A 14,610-nucleotide genomic window follows, 5' to 3' on the forward strand; every position below is an offset into this window, starting at 1 on the left:
CTTTGTTCCGTTGCTGGTGAGGAACTGCTTTCCTTTGGTGGAGGAGAGGTGCTCTGCTTTTTAGAGTTTCCAGTTTTTCTGCTCTGCTTTTTCCCCATCTTTGTGGTTTTATCTACTTTTGGTCTTTGATGATGGTGATGTACAGTTGGGTTTTTGGTGTGGATGTCCTTTCTGTTTGTTAGTTTTCCTTCTACCAGACAGGACCCTCAGCTGCAGGTCTGTTGGAGTTTACTAGAGGTCCACTCCAGACCCTGTTTGGCTGGGTGTCAGCAGCGGTGGCTGCAGAACAGTGGATTTTTGTGAGACCACAAATTCAGCTGTCTGATATTTCCTCTGGAAGTTTTGTCTCAGAGGAGTATCCAGCCGAGTGAGGTGTCAGTCTGTCCCTACTGGGGGGGTGCCTCCCAGTTAGGCTGCTCAGGGGTGAGGGACCCACTTTAGGAGGCAGTCTGTCCATTCTCAGATCTCCAGCTGCATGCTGGGAGAACCCCTACTCTCTTCAAAGCTGTCAGTCAGACAGGGACATTTAAGTCTGTGGAGGTTCCTGCTGACTTTTTGTTTGTCTGTGCTCTGCCCCCAGAGGTGGAGCCTACAGAGGCAGGCAGGCCTCCTTGAGCTGTGGTGGGCTCCACCCAGTTCGAGCTTCCTGGCTGCTTTGTTTACCTAAGCAAGCCTGGGCAATGGCGGGTGCCCCTCCCCCAGGCTCATTGCCACCTTGCAGCTTGATCTCAGAGTGCTGTGCTAGCAATCAGCGAGACTCCATGGGCATAGGACCCTCCGAGCCAGGTGCGGGACACAATCTCCTAGTGTGCCGTTTTCCAGGCCGGTTGGTAAAGTGCAGTATTAGGGTGGGACTGACCCGATATTCCAGGTGCCGTCTGTTTCCCCTTTCTTTGACTAGGAAAGGGAACTCCCTGACGCCTTGCACTTCCCGAGTGAGGCAATGCCTCGCCCTGCTTTGGCTCGTGCACAGTGCGCTTCACCGACTGTCCTGCACCCACTGCTTGGCACTCCCTAGTGAGATGAAACCGGTACCTCAAACAGAAATGCAGAAATCACCTGTCTTCTGTGTCGCTCAGGCTGGGAGCTGTAGACTGGAGCTGTTCCTATTTGGCCATCTTGGCTCCACATGGAATCAACTTTCTGATGTTTATGAAATTAAGAAGTACTTTATAATCAAAATGTATGTTCTTATACCAAGAACATAATCATGTCACCCTCTTCTCTGTAGGAAGACAATATAATCTCTTACATTTCTCAAAGATTGGTACAATTTTGTAATATGGATGGATAAGCAAAGGCTGATACCAAATAATCTAATGCCAAATCAATAAGGGAATAATTTTCAGAAAAAAACTTTTGTTTAATTTTTAATGTTTGTGTGATTTTTCTTTCTTAACTCTGTAAAAAGTGCTTGTCATTGCAAAAAAAATAATGAGTAATATGAGGAAAGTACCTTGAATTTAATATCAATAGACATATGCACACTTTTTAGATAAAATACAACTACCTTCATAAGTGACAGGCTCAAAACCTTATGGTTCTAAAGAGAATGTGTTATTTCTAATTTTGCAATTTCTCAATTCCTAATTTCTGGAATCATCTGGGAACTTAAATAGCTATAGAATTTCAGATGCTTCGAGAATTTAGATTCATACTCATGTAACCATATGTGACAAAATCTGCTAGTTGCATAATAATTATCCATTCATTCCTTTTCCTTTGGAAAGACCCTATTAATCAGCATGGCCCATTACTGCTTAGAATAAAAGTTTCATTTTCTGCTCCCATTGCAGCCAAGTGTCCATTTTAGATAGGTCAATGAAAATGAGATTTAAGAGACATTATTTCTTCATTCATCAAATATGTGAGCCACCCAGTCCTAGAATCCAATTTTGACACTTGTCGTCTGGGTCCAAGATGATACTAATTACCAAAATATTTCTTGCAGGAAGAAGCAGATGGTGCACTCAAGGGGATAATTTTTTTAATGTAATGAATGGAACAAAATAATTATTGCAGAGGTGAGGTCAAGGTGAAAGGAACCAAAGAGGACATGATGAAGCACCCAGATCCAGCAAGAATAGAAAGTCATTACCTCTCCTTTGCTTGACATGACAAATAAAAAAAGACAGATAATACCAGAACCTGATAAGAAGCAAGAGCTATGATCACAGCAGAAGGGTCACTCAACAACGTCTGAAATTATAAGGAGAAGGATATAGCTACTGCCAAGACCTAGCAGGAAGATAAAAGGGGAGAATACTCGGGCTACTTTTTGCATTCAAACAACAATTTCATAGCTACTGCCAAGGCCTAGCAGGAAGATAGAAAGGGAAAATACTCTGGCTACTTTCTCCATTCAGACGACAATCTCCCTCCTCCTCTCCCTCCTCTGTCTAGAAATCCCCAGTGTCTCTTGTTCCCATCTTTATATTTATGTGTATGCATGTTTAGCTCCTGCTTGCAAGTAAGAAAAAACATCCATTGGGTATTATGCTCATTACCTGGGGGATAGGATCATTTGTATCCCAAACTTCAGTGTCACACAATATACCTACAAACCTGCACATATACCCTTTAATCTATAATAAAAGTTGAAATTATTAAAAAATGAAGTGAGTCACACATTTTTTTGGTTCCCCAGTGCATGTAAAAGTTACACTATACTTTAGTCCATTAAGCATGTAATAACACTCTGTCTAAAGTACAATGCACTTAACTTTAATTAAAAATACTGTATTGCTAAAAGAAAAAAAAAAAATGAGAACAATTTCCTGCCGGCATCTCCAATTAACTGGACCCAACTAAAATCTAGAGGGGAAAGGAGCTGGTTTGAAGCAGTGTGTAGATATATAGCTTCCTGGGCAAGGAGCAGGAAAAAAACGGAAGAAAAGCTCTAATGAACAAGCAAAATAATCAACAGAGTCACTATTATTAATGGATTCTTTTCAGGCAGCTGAATGCAATTCGAACTGACATATCCTAACTGGCAAAGTGGGATAAACACAATACTAAAGGTATGGTCAAATTGTTGAGAGGGCAAAGGAATCAGTTACTCACTCTGCCAATTTGTGTTGGAGAATGTTCTAGAGAGAAACAATATATAAAAACTTGATGCTGAAAGGAGAAAAATAACTTGAACAGAAAGACAATCAGGTGATTATTGATGAAAAACTTAGTTTGCCTTTAACATAGAATTATTTTAATAAAAGAGTATTTAGAAAGGGGCAGCATCACAGGCTTTGTGGCCAAAAAGTATGTTGAAATTACAGTTTAATGAATTTTCTATTTTTTTTTAGTATTAAGGGGAATGAATAACAGGGTAGAGATACTAGACATTATGAGACATCGTGATAATGTAGGATGTAGTAAGCATGATCTCCAGCAAATGGAACATTCTGTTTCCTGAAAATATGTAAAATTAAACTTATTTTATTTATTTTTATATTCATGCATATAGTGTAGTTTCTGTCACGTGGTAGGTACCTAAATTATAATTGGAACCGGTACGAGTCCACGTTTTGTGTGGTATGTATATAAGTTAGGAAAATATGTTTAGAAAAACAGGATACAAATTATGAAAACATTAGATATCTGGCTTTAGAGGAGGTTATGCAATTAAGTGGCCTGAAGTTTAAGCCTCATTAGCTTCACAGTAAATCTGCCTCTGCTCTGGATTAAATAAATGGACACTGTCATATGCATAGGCAAGTACAATAGAAGTAAATAATAGATAAAAAAATACTGTTTAAGCAAAAGAAGCATCTGATACTTTCTTTCATTGTTAGAGTAGAGGGAGGGATAAGAAATAATTTTTGAGATGTTAGGTAAATGGTAGGCTGTTACATACTTCAATTATTCCAAAAATATTTATGAGTGTATGTAGTGTACCAGGCATTAAGCTAGAGCATACAGAGAGAAAAGATATAGTCAATAATTTATTAATATCACATAAGAATGAGAGAAACAAGTAACTATAGGTTACATGCTGTGGTTGATAAATGAAAATGGTGCTAGAATGATACAGAGAAGGATTATCTACATCAGTCTTGGTTCTTTATGGTTGAAAGCATGACATAATATTAAATGGGAGATGTAAGCCAGAGCACTATCATTAGGGAACTTATGTGCTCACATTTTTGTTTTGAAAAAATCTCGGCCGGGCACGGTGGCTCACGCCTGTAATCCCAGCACTTTGGGAGGCCGAGGCAGGTGGATCACGAGGTCAGGAGATTGAGACCACGGTGAAACCCCATCTCTACTAAAAATATAAAAAATTAGCCAGGCGCGGTGGCGGGCGCCTGTAGTCCCAGCTACTCTGGAGGCTGAGGCAGGAGAATGGCGTGAACCCGGGAGGCGGAGCTTGCAGTGAGCGGAGATCGTGCCACTGCACTCCAGCCTGGGCAACAGAGCGAGACTCTGTCTCAAAAGAAAAAAAAGAATCTCTAGCTGCACAAGAGAGGATAGATCAATGATAGTATAAATGGGGAAACTATTGCAGCAAATGGTTATGGGTGGTGTAGGTAAAGATTAATAGACATAACTAAAATATGAAAAATGGGTATTGCCAAAAGGGAGAAAATTTTAGTGGAATCAACAGAACTTAATGTAGTTTGGTTGTGTTTTGTTTTTAAATATATTTTTTAAATTTTTTATTTTTAATTTTTGTTGGTCCATAGTAGATATATATATTTACGGTGTACAAGAGATATTTTGATACAGGCATATAATGCATAATAATCACATTAGGGTAAATGGGATATCTATAACCTCAAACATTTATTCTTTATTTGTATTGCAAGCAATCCTCTTTTAGTTATTTTAAAATGTATAATAAACTATTGTTGACTGTAGTTACTCTGTTGTGCTATCAAATACTAGATCTTATTCATTCTATCTAACTACATTTTTGTACTCGTTACTACCCTCTTCCTCCCCCCTATCTACTATTCCTAGTCTCTGGTAATCATCATTCTACTCTCTATAACCATGAGTTCAATTTTTTAAATTTTTCCAACCTTAAATAAGTAAGAACCTGTGAAATTTGTCTTTCTGTGCCTGGTTTACTTCCCTTAACATAATGACTTCCAGTTCCATCCATGTTGTGGCAAATGACAGTATCTCATTATTTGTTATGGCTGATTAATACTCCACTGTGTATATGCACCACATTTTTTTATCCTGTGTTGATGGACACAGATTGCTTCAAAATCTTGGCTATTGTGAATAGTGCTACCAAAAAAAAAAAAAAAAAAAACATGAAAATGCAGATATGTCTTCAATATACTGATTTCCTTTTTTGGGGGGGTTGTATACCCAGCAGTAGAATTGCTGGACTATATGGTAGCGCTATTTTTAGTCTTTTGAGGAACTTCCAAACTATTCTCCCTAGTGGCTGTACTAATTTACATTCACAGCAAAAGTGTACTAGGCTTCTCATTTGACAGAATTTAATTTTGGATTGAACAATTATATGACTGGAAGAGAAACATGAAGGAATACTGTATTAGTCCATTTTCACACTGCTGATAAAGACATACCCAAGACTGGGTAATTTATACAAGAAAAAAGGTTTATTGGACTTACAGTCCCACATGGCTGGGGAGGCCTCACAATCATAGCAGAAGGCAAGTAGGAGCAAGTCACATCTTACATGGATGGCAGCAGGCAAAGAGAGAGCTTGTGAAGAAAAACTCCCATTTTTAAAACCATCAGATTTCATGAGACTTACACACCATCACGAGAACAGCATGGGAAAGACCTGCCCATGATTCAATCACCTTCCACCAGCTCCCTTTCACAGCATGAGGGAATTATAGGAGCTACAAGATGAGATTTAGGTGGGGACACAGAGCCAAACAATATCATTCTGCCCTTGGCCCCTCCCATATTTCATACCTTCACATTTCAAAACTGATCATGCCTTCCCAACAGCGCCCCCAAAGTCTTAACTCATTTCAGCATTAACTCAAAAGTCCAAAGTCGAAAGTCTCATCCAAGATGAGGCAGGTCCCTTCTGCCTATCAGCCTGTAAAATCAAAAGCAAGTTAGTTACTCCCTAGATACAATGGGGGTAGAGTCATTGGGTAAATGCAGCCATTCCAAATGAGAAATTGGCCAAAAAAAAGGGGGCTACAGACCCCATGCAGGTCCAAAATTCAGCAAGGCAGTCAAAGTTCCAAAATAATCTCCTTTGACTCCATGTCTCAAATCCAGGTCACATTGACGCAAGAGATGGGTTCCTATGGCCTTGGGCAGCTCCACCCCTGCGGCTTTGCAGGGTACAGCCTCTCTCCAGGCTGCTTTCATGGGTTGGCATTGAGTGTTTGCAGCTGTTCCAGGCACACGGTGCAAGCTGTCAGTGGATCTACCATTCAGGAGTCTGGAGGACAGTGTCCCTCTTCTCACTGTTCCACTAGTTGGTGCCCCAGTAAGGACTCTGTGTAGGGGCTCCCGCCCCACATTTTCCTTCTGCACTGTCCTAGCAGAGGTTCTCCATGAGGACCCCACCCCTACAGCAAACTTCTGCACGGACATCCAGGCATTTCCATACATCCTCTGAAATCTAGCTGGAGGTTCCCAAACCTCAGTTCTTGATTTCTGTGCCCTTGCAGGCTCAACACCATGTTTAAGCTGCCAAGATTGAGGCTTGCACCCTCTGAATCCATGGCCAGAGCTTGACATTGGCCCCTTTCAGCGATGGCTGGAGTGGCTGGGACACAGGGCACCAAGTCCCCAGGCTGCACACACAATGGGATCCCTGAGCCCAGCCCATAAAACCATCTTTTCTTCCTAGGCCTCTGGGCCTGTGATGGGAGGGGCTGCTGTGAAGACCTCTAACATTCCCTGGGGACATTTTCCTCATTGTCTTGGGATTAACATTTGTCTCCTCATTACTTATGCAAATTTCTGTAGCTGGCTTGAATTTCTCCTCAGAAAATTGGATTTTCTTTTCTATTGCATTTTCAGGCTGCAAATTTTCTGAACTTTTATGCCGTTTCTCTTTTAAGACCGAATGCCTTTAACAGCACCCAAGTGACCTTTTCAATGTTTTGCTGCTTAGAAATTTCTTCTACTAGATGCCCTAAATCATCTCTCTCAAGTTCAAAGTTCCACAAATCTCTAAGGAAGAAGCAAAAGGCTGCCAGTCTCCTTGGTAAAACATAGCAAAAGTCACTTTTACTCCAGTTTCCAACAAGTTTTTCATCTCCATCTGAGACCACCTCAGCCTGGATTTCATTGTCCATATCACTATCAGCATTTTGTTAAAAGCTTCAACAAGTCTCTGGGAAGTTCCAAACTTTCCTATGTTTTCCTGCATTCTTCTGGGCCTTCCAAACTGTTCCAACCTCTTCCTGTTACTCAGTTCCCAAATAGCTTCCACATATTTGGGTATATTTATAGAAGCACCCTACTCTGCTGGTACCAATTTACTGTATTAGTCGTTTTTCACACTGCTGATAAAGACATACCTGAGACTGGGTAATTAATAAAGGAAAAAGGGTTTATTGGACTTACAGTTCCACATGGCTGCAGAGGCCTCACAATCACAGTGGAAGGCAAGGAGGAGCAAATCACATCTTATATGGATGGCAGCAGGCAAAGAGGGTTTGTGCAGAGAAACTTCTGTTTTTAAAACAATTATATCTCATGACACCCATTCACTATCACAAGAAAAGCACTGGAAAGACCTAACCCCATCATTCAGTCATCTCCCACCAGGTCCCTTCCACAACATATGGGAATTATAGGAGCTACACGATGACATTTAGGTGGAGACACAGAGCCAAGCCATATCAAATACCAAGTGGGTACCCTGATTTTATGACTGACTGGGTGTTTCATGGTGCCTTTAACCAAAGTACAGAATGTAGAGTGAAGATAAGATTGTGGATAAATGTTAATGAGTTTGGGTTGAGATATATATGCTGTATCTGATCTTTCTGTAAGACATTAGAGTAAAGATAATCAGTAGGCAATCAAATATATGAATGTGCAAGGTGTCAGTCCAAGATAGAGATTTGAGTAATGGGTCTACACACGGCAGTTGTACCTATGAGCATCAGAGAGATCACTGAGCAAAAGAAAGATTACCTTTGGCTATAAGTAAGAAAATCTGATAACAATGGCTTAAACATAATAATGTTGATTTGTTTTTACAATAAAGTTTAGAGTGATTCATTCCAGAGTTTGTTTGACAACACTAATCAACAAAGTCTCCGGTAATCCAGTGTTTCAATTTATCTGGCTCTGCAACAAAATTATTACAAAATGTATTGGTATAAATAAAAAATTTATTATGCTCAGATTGTGAAGGCAAGAAATTTGAATAGTCACAGTAGGGACAATTTTTCTGTACTCCAAAAAGTTGGGAAAGTTAACTGAAGGATTCAAAGGCTGGGGGCTAGATTCACATAAATGTGATTTGGATTTCATCTAAACATCTCTTGATGTTCTTTCATGTGTGCTTCATCACAGCATGGCAGCCCAGTCCCAGGAGTAAAAGAAACCCAGAAGCTTTCTTTCCCTTTATGGCCTACCCTCCGAAGTCTTGCAATCTCACTTGTGCCACACTTTATTCATCAAGACCATCAAAAAGTTTGACCCCGGTTCCAGTGGAAAGGAAATAATTTTGCCTCTTTAGGGGGAGTAACAACTGTCACAGGCAATAGGTTCTGGAACAGCATTTGAGATCTAAAATCTTGCTGTATCCTTTTTGGAAAATACAATTTTTTATAGCCTGGATTCTTCCAATGTAATCATTTATCATCTGTATGGTGTGATCCTTATCCCCATTGTGCAAAGTTTCCTCTTCACTACAGGTATTAGGATCCAGAAAGGATGTAGCTAGGGTTCTCCTAAAAAAGTTCCCAGAAGTCTACACAGAAAAGATGCATTTGTATCCCACTGGCCACAAGGTAGTCATATCTTCAAATCTACCTTCAAGAAAAGTAGGGAAATGTGTTATTCTGGGTGACCATATTCAATAGCTAAAAAGTAAAATATATGGAAAGATAATCAATTAGCAATCTCTAGAATAAATCTCTAGAGTGTAAAATTAATAACTATATGAAAGTTGCTTTGCTACCACATATAATTTCAAAAAAATGCCACACTTTCAAGATAGTTACATTCAAAAATAACTTTAGCTTTTATTTTGATAAGAAATCAATTCTTTACAGACATACAGCTTCTATTATAATGTGTAGACTCATGAAAATTATGATATTCGTCATTTTAAAACAAATTATTCTTAAGAATGTCAATTTTACTGTCTGTTAGCTTGACTTCCCTGCTTCAGAATCCTGCTTATTTGGTTTGTTTGACATTGAGTCAAATCAGTATTAAAGTGAGGATTGTTGACAGCAGCATAGGTCAATTTTGAAAAATCAATTTGAAATGAATAGGTTAAAGAAAGAAGTTTACTGTCAAATATTTTTTACTCAGGCTTGGCATTGCCATCATTGATTCCGATGAGAGCTAAAAGCACTATGCTCTTTTCCATATAAAACATTTTAACTGCATATTTCTGAACATTCAAAAAAGGTATAATATAACGGAATAATAAAACAGACTCACATCTCCCAGCATTGAAAATGATGAACAAGATTATACTGAAACTACTTTAAAGTTCATATGGAACCAAAAAAGAGCCCGCATTGCCAAGTCAATCCTAAGCCAAAAGAGCAAAGCTGGAGTCATCATGCTACCTGACTTCAAACTATACTACAAGGCTACAGTAACCAAAACAGCATGGTACTGGTACCACAACAGAGACATAGATCAATGGAACAGAACAGAGCCCTCAGAAATGATGCTGCATATCTACCACTATCTGATCTTTGACAAACCTGACAAAAACAAGAAATGGGGAAAGGATTCCCTATTTAATAAATGGTGCTGGGAAAACTGGCTAGCCATATGAAGAAAGCTGAAACTGGATCCCTTCCTTACACCTTATACAAAAATTAATTCAAGATGGATTAAAGACTTAAATGTTAGACCTAAAACCATTAAAATCCTACAAGAAAACCTAGGCAATACCATTCAGGACATAGGCGTGGGCAAGGACTTCATGTCTAAAACACCAAAAGCAATGGCAACAAAAGCCAAAATTGACAAATGGGATCTCATTAAACTAAAGAGCTTCTGCACAGCAAAAGAAACTACCATCAGAGTGAACAGGCAACCTACAGAATGGGAGAAAATTTTTGCAACCTACTCATCTGACAAAGGGCTAATATCCAGAATCTACAATGAACTCAAACAAATTTACAAGAAAAAAACAAACAACCCCATCAAAAAGTGGGCAAAGGACATGAACAGACACTTCTCAAAAGAAGACATTTATGCAGCCAAAAAACACATGAAGAAATGCTCCTCATCACTGGCCATCAGAGAAATGCAAATCAAAACCACAGTGAGATACCATCTCACACCAGTTAGAATGGCCATCATTAAAAAGTCAGGAAACAATAGGTGCTGGAGAGGATGTGGAGAAATAGGAGCAGTTTTACACTGTTGGTGGGACTGTAAACTAGTTCAACCATTGTGGAAGTCAGTGTGGCGATTCCTCAGGGATCTAGAACTAGAAATACCATTTGATCCAGCCATCCCATTACTGGGTATATACCCAAAGGACTATAAATCATGCTGCTATAAAGACACATGCACATGTATGTTTACTGCGGCACTATTCACAATAGCAAAGAGTTGGAACCAACCCAAATGTCCAACAACGATAGACTGGATTAAGAAAATTTGGCACATATACACCATGGAATACTATGCAGCCGTAAAAAATGATGAGTTCACGTCCTTTGTAGGGACATAGATGAAACTGGAAAACATCATTCTCAGTAAACTATCGCAAGGACAAAAAACCAAACACCGCATGTTCTCACTCATAGGTGGGAATTGAACAATGAGAACCCATGGACACAGGAAGGGGAACATCACACTCCAGGGACTGTTGTGGGATGGGGGGAGGGGGGAGGGACAGCATTAGGAGATATACCTAATGCTAAATGACGAGTTAATGGGTGCAGCAAACCAACATGGCACATGGATACATATGTAACAAACCTGCACATTGTGCACATGTACCCTAAAACTTAAAGTATAATAATAAAAATAAAATAAATAAATAAATAAATAAAGAAGATTATACTGAGACACATGGCTGACTCTGTTTTCACTTCTACACTATTATTCTATTTGTGTCCCTAGGAACCCTATTTCCTTAAGTTGTTAATATGGAACACTACAAAATAGAAACTGAAGTTACACATTTTTGATATTGCACGATTTCATAGAACTTTGAAGATGTCAATAAATATAATAAATATGCAATAAAAGGTGCATTATTCAATATTTTCTAAACCTATTTGTTCACAGGATGTCTCTCACACACAGCATCTCGAAAGAAATAAATTTATTTTGATTTCTATGCCTTTGGGAATGAGAAAGATGTTTTCCACATCCTTGCCTCTCTCTGTTTTAGTTATAAGTGTAATCCCAATCACATGTAGTTATATTGATACTTATAAGATAATCATTCATGTACGAAATGTACTAAATAACAGGTGCTTGATAAGTGTTGGAAATACACAAATTTATCTTCAGCCTCTATCAAGGAACTCACTAAGTGTACAGTAGGCATATAAACACAGATAATTATATATAATAAAGATAATTTTATGATAGAAGAATATGCAGGGAGCTATGAGGTCACAAGAATGACACTTTGCAGAAAACAGGAACACGTTGAGAAAAAGACATTGAAGGCTTCCTGGAGGAGCTCTTGAGCTTACTGATTGGCAGGACAGACGGTGGAAGTGAGGAGGGAAAATATTTTAGATATCAAGAAGTAAGTTATTTTAGATATCAAGAGAAAGAATCATGAAGTTGTAAAATGTCATGTGTCAGACACAATAGGAAAGGATAGAAACCAAAGCTGAAGTTGGGTCATGGAGGAGCTTGGATATAATTTCAAAGAGCCAGAACTTCATCCTGGCATGTGGGTCGTTGAAGAAATTCAGCAGTGATGAGGTTTGACACTGGAATTAGGCTTTTGGAAGATCATCCCAGTCATAATGGCGAAAATACATATAATTCTGTATATTTCTGCCTAGATAACCAGCAAAAGAATTTGGTAAAAAATGTTAGCTCACAGAATCATTGAAATGTCTAGAAAAACAGGCTCAAGATTAAATTTACTGGAGAATACTCTGAACACCACCACAAACTGGGCTGACAGTTCGTGATACTGATACTAATCAACTCAAGACTGCAAAAGGACAGCCTGAAATTGAAAGCCGTGCTGCTTTTTGTCACAACCTGTTGCAGCAAAACAGACACTTCACTTCTAACTTGAGAACTGAAAACTTGATATATATTTGATTGATGAAATCTAGATAATATGTCTGCATACTAGCTGCAAGGGTGACTAGGAAATAGTAGCTTTTTATCTTTTAAAGGAAAAACTTACAATGTGAGATATAATCAAAAGGATACAAAATAAAATTATTCAATTTTGACGATGACAGGGAAGGATGGAAACTATAAAAGGGATACAAAAAATTACAGCTAGGTAGGAGAAATAGGTTCTAGGGTTCTATAGTACTGTAAGGTGACTATGGTTAATAATTTATAATATATTTTCTAATAGCTAGAAAAGAGATGATTGTAACCAAAAGCAATGATAAATGTTTCAGTGATGGATATGCTAAATATCCTGATTTGATCATTACATATCATATACATGTATCAAAATATATCACAGTATGTCATGTAAATATATATAATTATTTCAAGTCAATTAAAAGTAAAATAGAAAATATGACTATTTAAAAACCTGCAAGTGGAAGATGCTACAACAAAGAAGAAAAACAATTATCTAGGCAAGAAAAGTTGATGACCAGAACTAGCATAGTGAGTGTCAGGATGCTTAAGATGATGAAGAAGGGAAAAAGTCAAGAAGTAGTTAAGATGTAAAATAGTCAGTAGGTTATGAATGATGCATGTTAGAATATATGCCTGACTTTTCATTTTAAAATTCCAAGGGATAGTAGGCCTTTTACAAAAATAAAGAATAGGAAAGAATGCAGCCTATGTGAGGCATATCGAAAAGGAAAGAACATAAATACAATAGTATTTTTAGAACATAATAGCTCCTGTATTTAATATAATGATATTAATAAAATTATAGTATCTGTGAATGTCCAATAAAATGTCTAACATTATATAAAATAAGTTTATCTTATATAAACTAAACTTACATAAAAGTAAGTTTATGTAAGATAAACTTATGTAAGATAAACTTATTTTATATAACATATAAACTATATAAAAATAAGTTTTGACACATACTAGTTTGATACTTAGTAGAGCATTCAGGGATAACAGAATACATTAAAATTCAAAAACATATTAGTGGAAGTGAAAACATTAAAAATAAATGCAAAATCCTGATGAATGTGAAGTGACTTATAATAATCAAAACTACCATAAATTAAAAAATTATAGGACCTATTGTTATATGTATATAGTTAAGCCAGGTCAGAAGGACATGTGGGCTCATAGGCTTATTTAGCAGCAATTTCGTCCTTGAATCAATGCAAATTTATTGCCTTACAGTTCTGGAGGTCAGAGGTTAAAAATGGTTCTCACTAGGCTGAAAGCTAGGTGTCAGTACTGCCTTGTTCCTTCTGGAGGCTTTAGGGCAGAATTGGTTCCTTGACTTTTCCAGTTTTCAGATGCTGCTCCATTTCTTGACACCTGCTGTCTTCTTCTAAATCAGCAGAGCAGCATCTTTAGGTCTGTAGACTTTGATTCTTCTGACTCCTTCTTCCACTCATAAAAACTATGGTGATTACATTGTGATAATAACATTTGACCTAATGACCTAACAATTACATTCTAACAATAACATTCTAATTATTAAGAACAATCTCCTTATTTTGAGGTCATCCGATTAGCATTTTGAATTACATATGCAATATTAATTCCCCTTGCCATAGTCATACAACATATTTACAAGTTCCAGTAATGAGCACGTGGACATCTTTGGGGATTCAGGGACATTGTTCTGCCTATCACAGATGGTAAAGGTTTAAATCTTTCAATAGTACCCTACTTCTTGGTTTGCTGCTTTAGTCTTTTCATTTCTTCTGTAACCATATGCTTATGCTTGCACTGAAATCTCTCCCTGCTTGAATTATACAGACAGGTTTCTGTATTCCTGACTGAGTACTAACTGAAATAAGGGATTGAGCCCTGGGTTTATCTGGCCAACAACCGAAACTTACAAGTAGAGAAAAGAGTTGGGACAAAGTCCTTGAGGCTTCAGATGATGTGGTGTGTTCAAAGACATGCATGAAAGGGGGTCGAGGAGGACGGCACAGGGCAGATGAAAGCACAGGGAAGGACTTTGAATTTACTCTGAATGAGACAGAAAGCCATTGGAGGGTTTTGGTCACATGAGTGACTTCAGTTGAAAGTGTGTAGATTGAAAATTTTTTTTAAATAATTACTTAGATTATATGGAGATTAAACTGCAGTTGCAGACGTGTTTTAAACGTCACAGTTCCTCCCTATTTTTATAAT

The 14,610-nt window shown here is 38.0% G+C and overlaps 1 long non-coding RNA gene across 1 annotated transcript in view; it reads right to left on the bottom strand.

Annotated features, from left to right (window-relative positions):
* The window catches only part of LOC134731543 (uncharacterized), a 136,147-nt gene extending 122,365 nt beyond the window's left edge, over nt 1-13,782 (bottom strand). Inside the window, exon 1 of the long non-coding RNA XR_010113895.1 lies at nt 13,640-13,782. This is a non-coding gene — a long non-coding RNA (uncharacterized lncRNA). The remainder of the gene's footprint in view (nt 1-13,639) is intronic.
* Nucleotides 13,783-14,610: the final 828 nt, after the last annotated feature.

Source organism: Symphalangus syndactylus, chromosome 10 (assembly GCF_028878055.3).
Source record: "Symphalangus syndactylus isolate Jambi chromosome 10, NHGRI_mSymSyn1-v2.1_pri, whole genome shotgun sequence".
NCBI classification, from domain to species: domain Eukaryota; kingdom Metazoa; phylum Chordata; class Mammalia; order Primates; family Hylobatidae; genus Symphalangus; species Symphalangus syndactylus.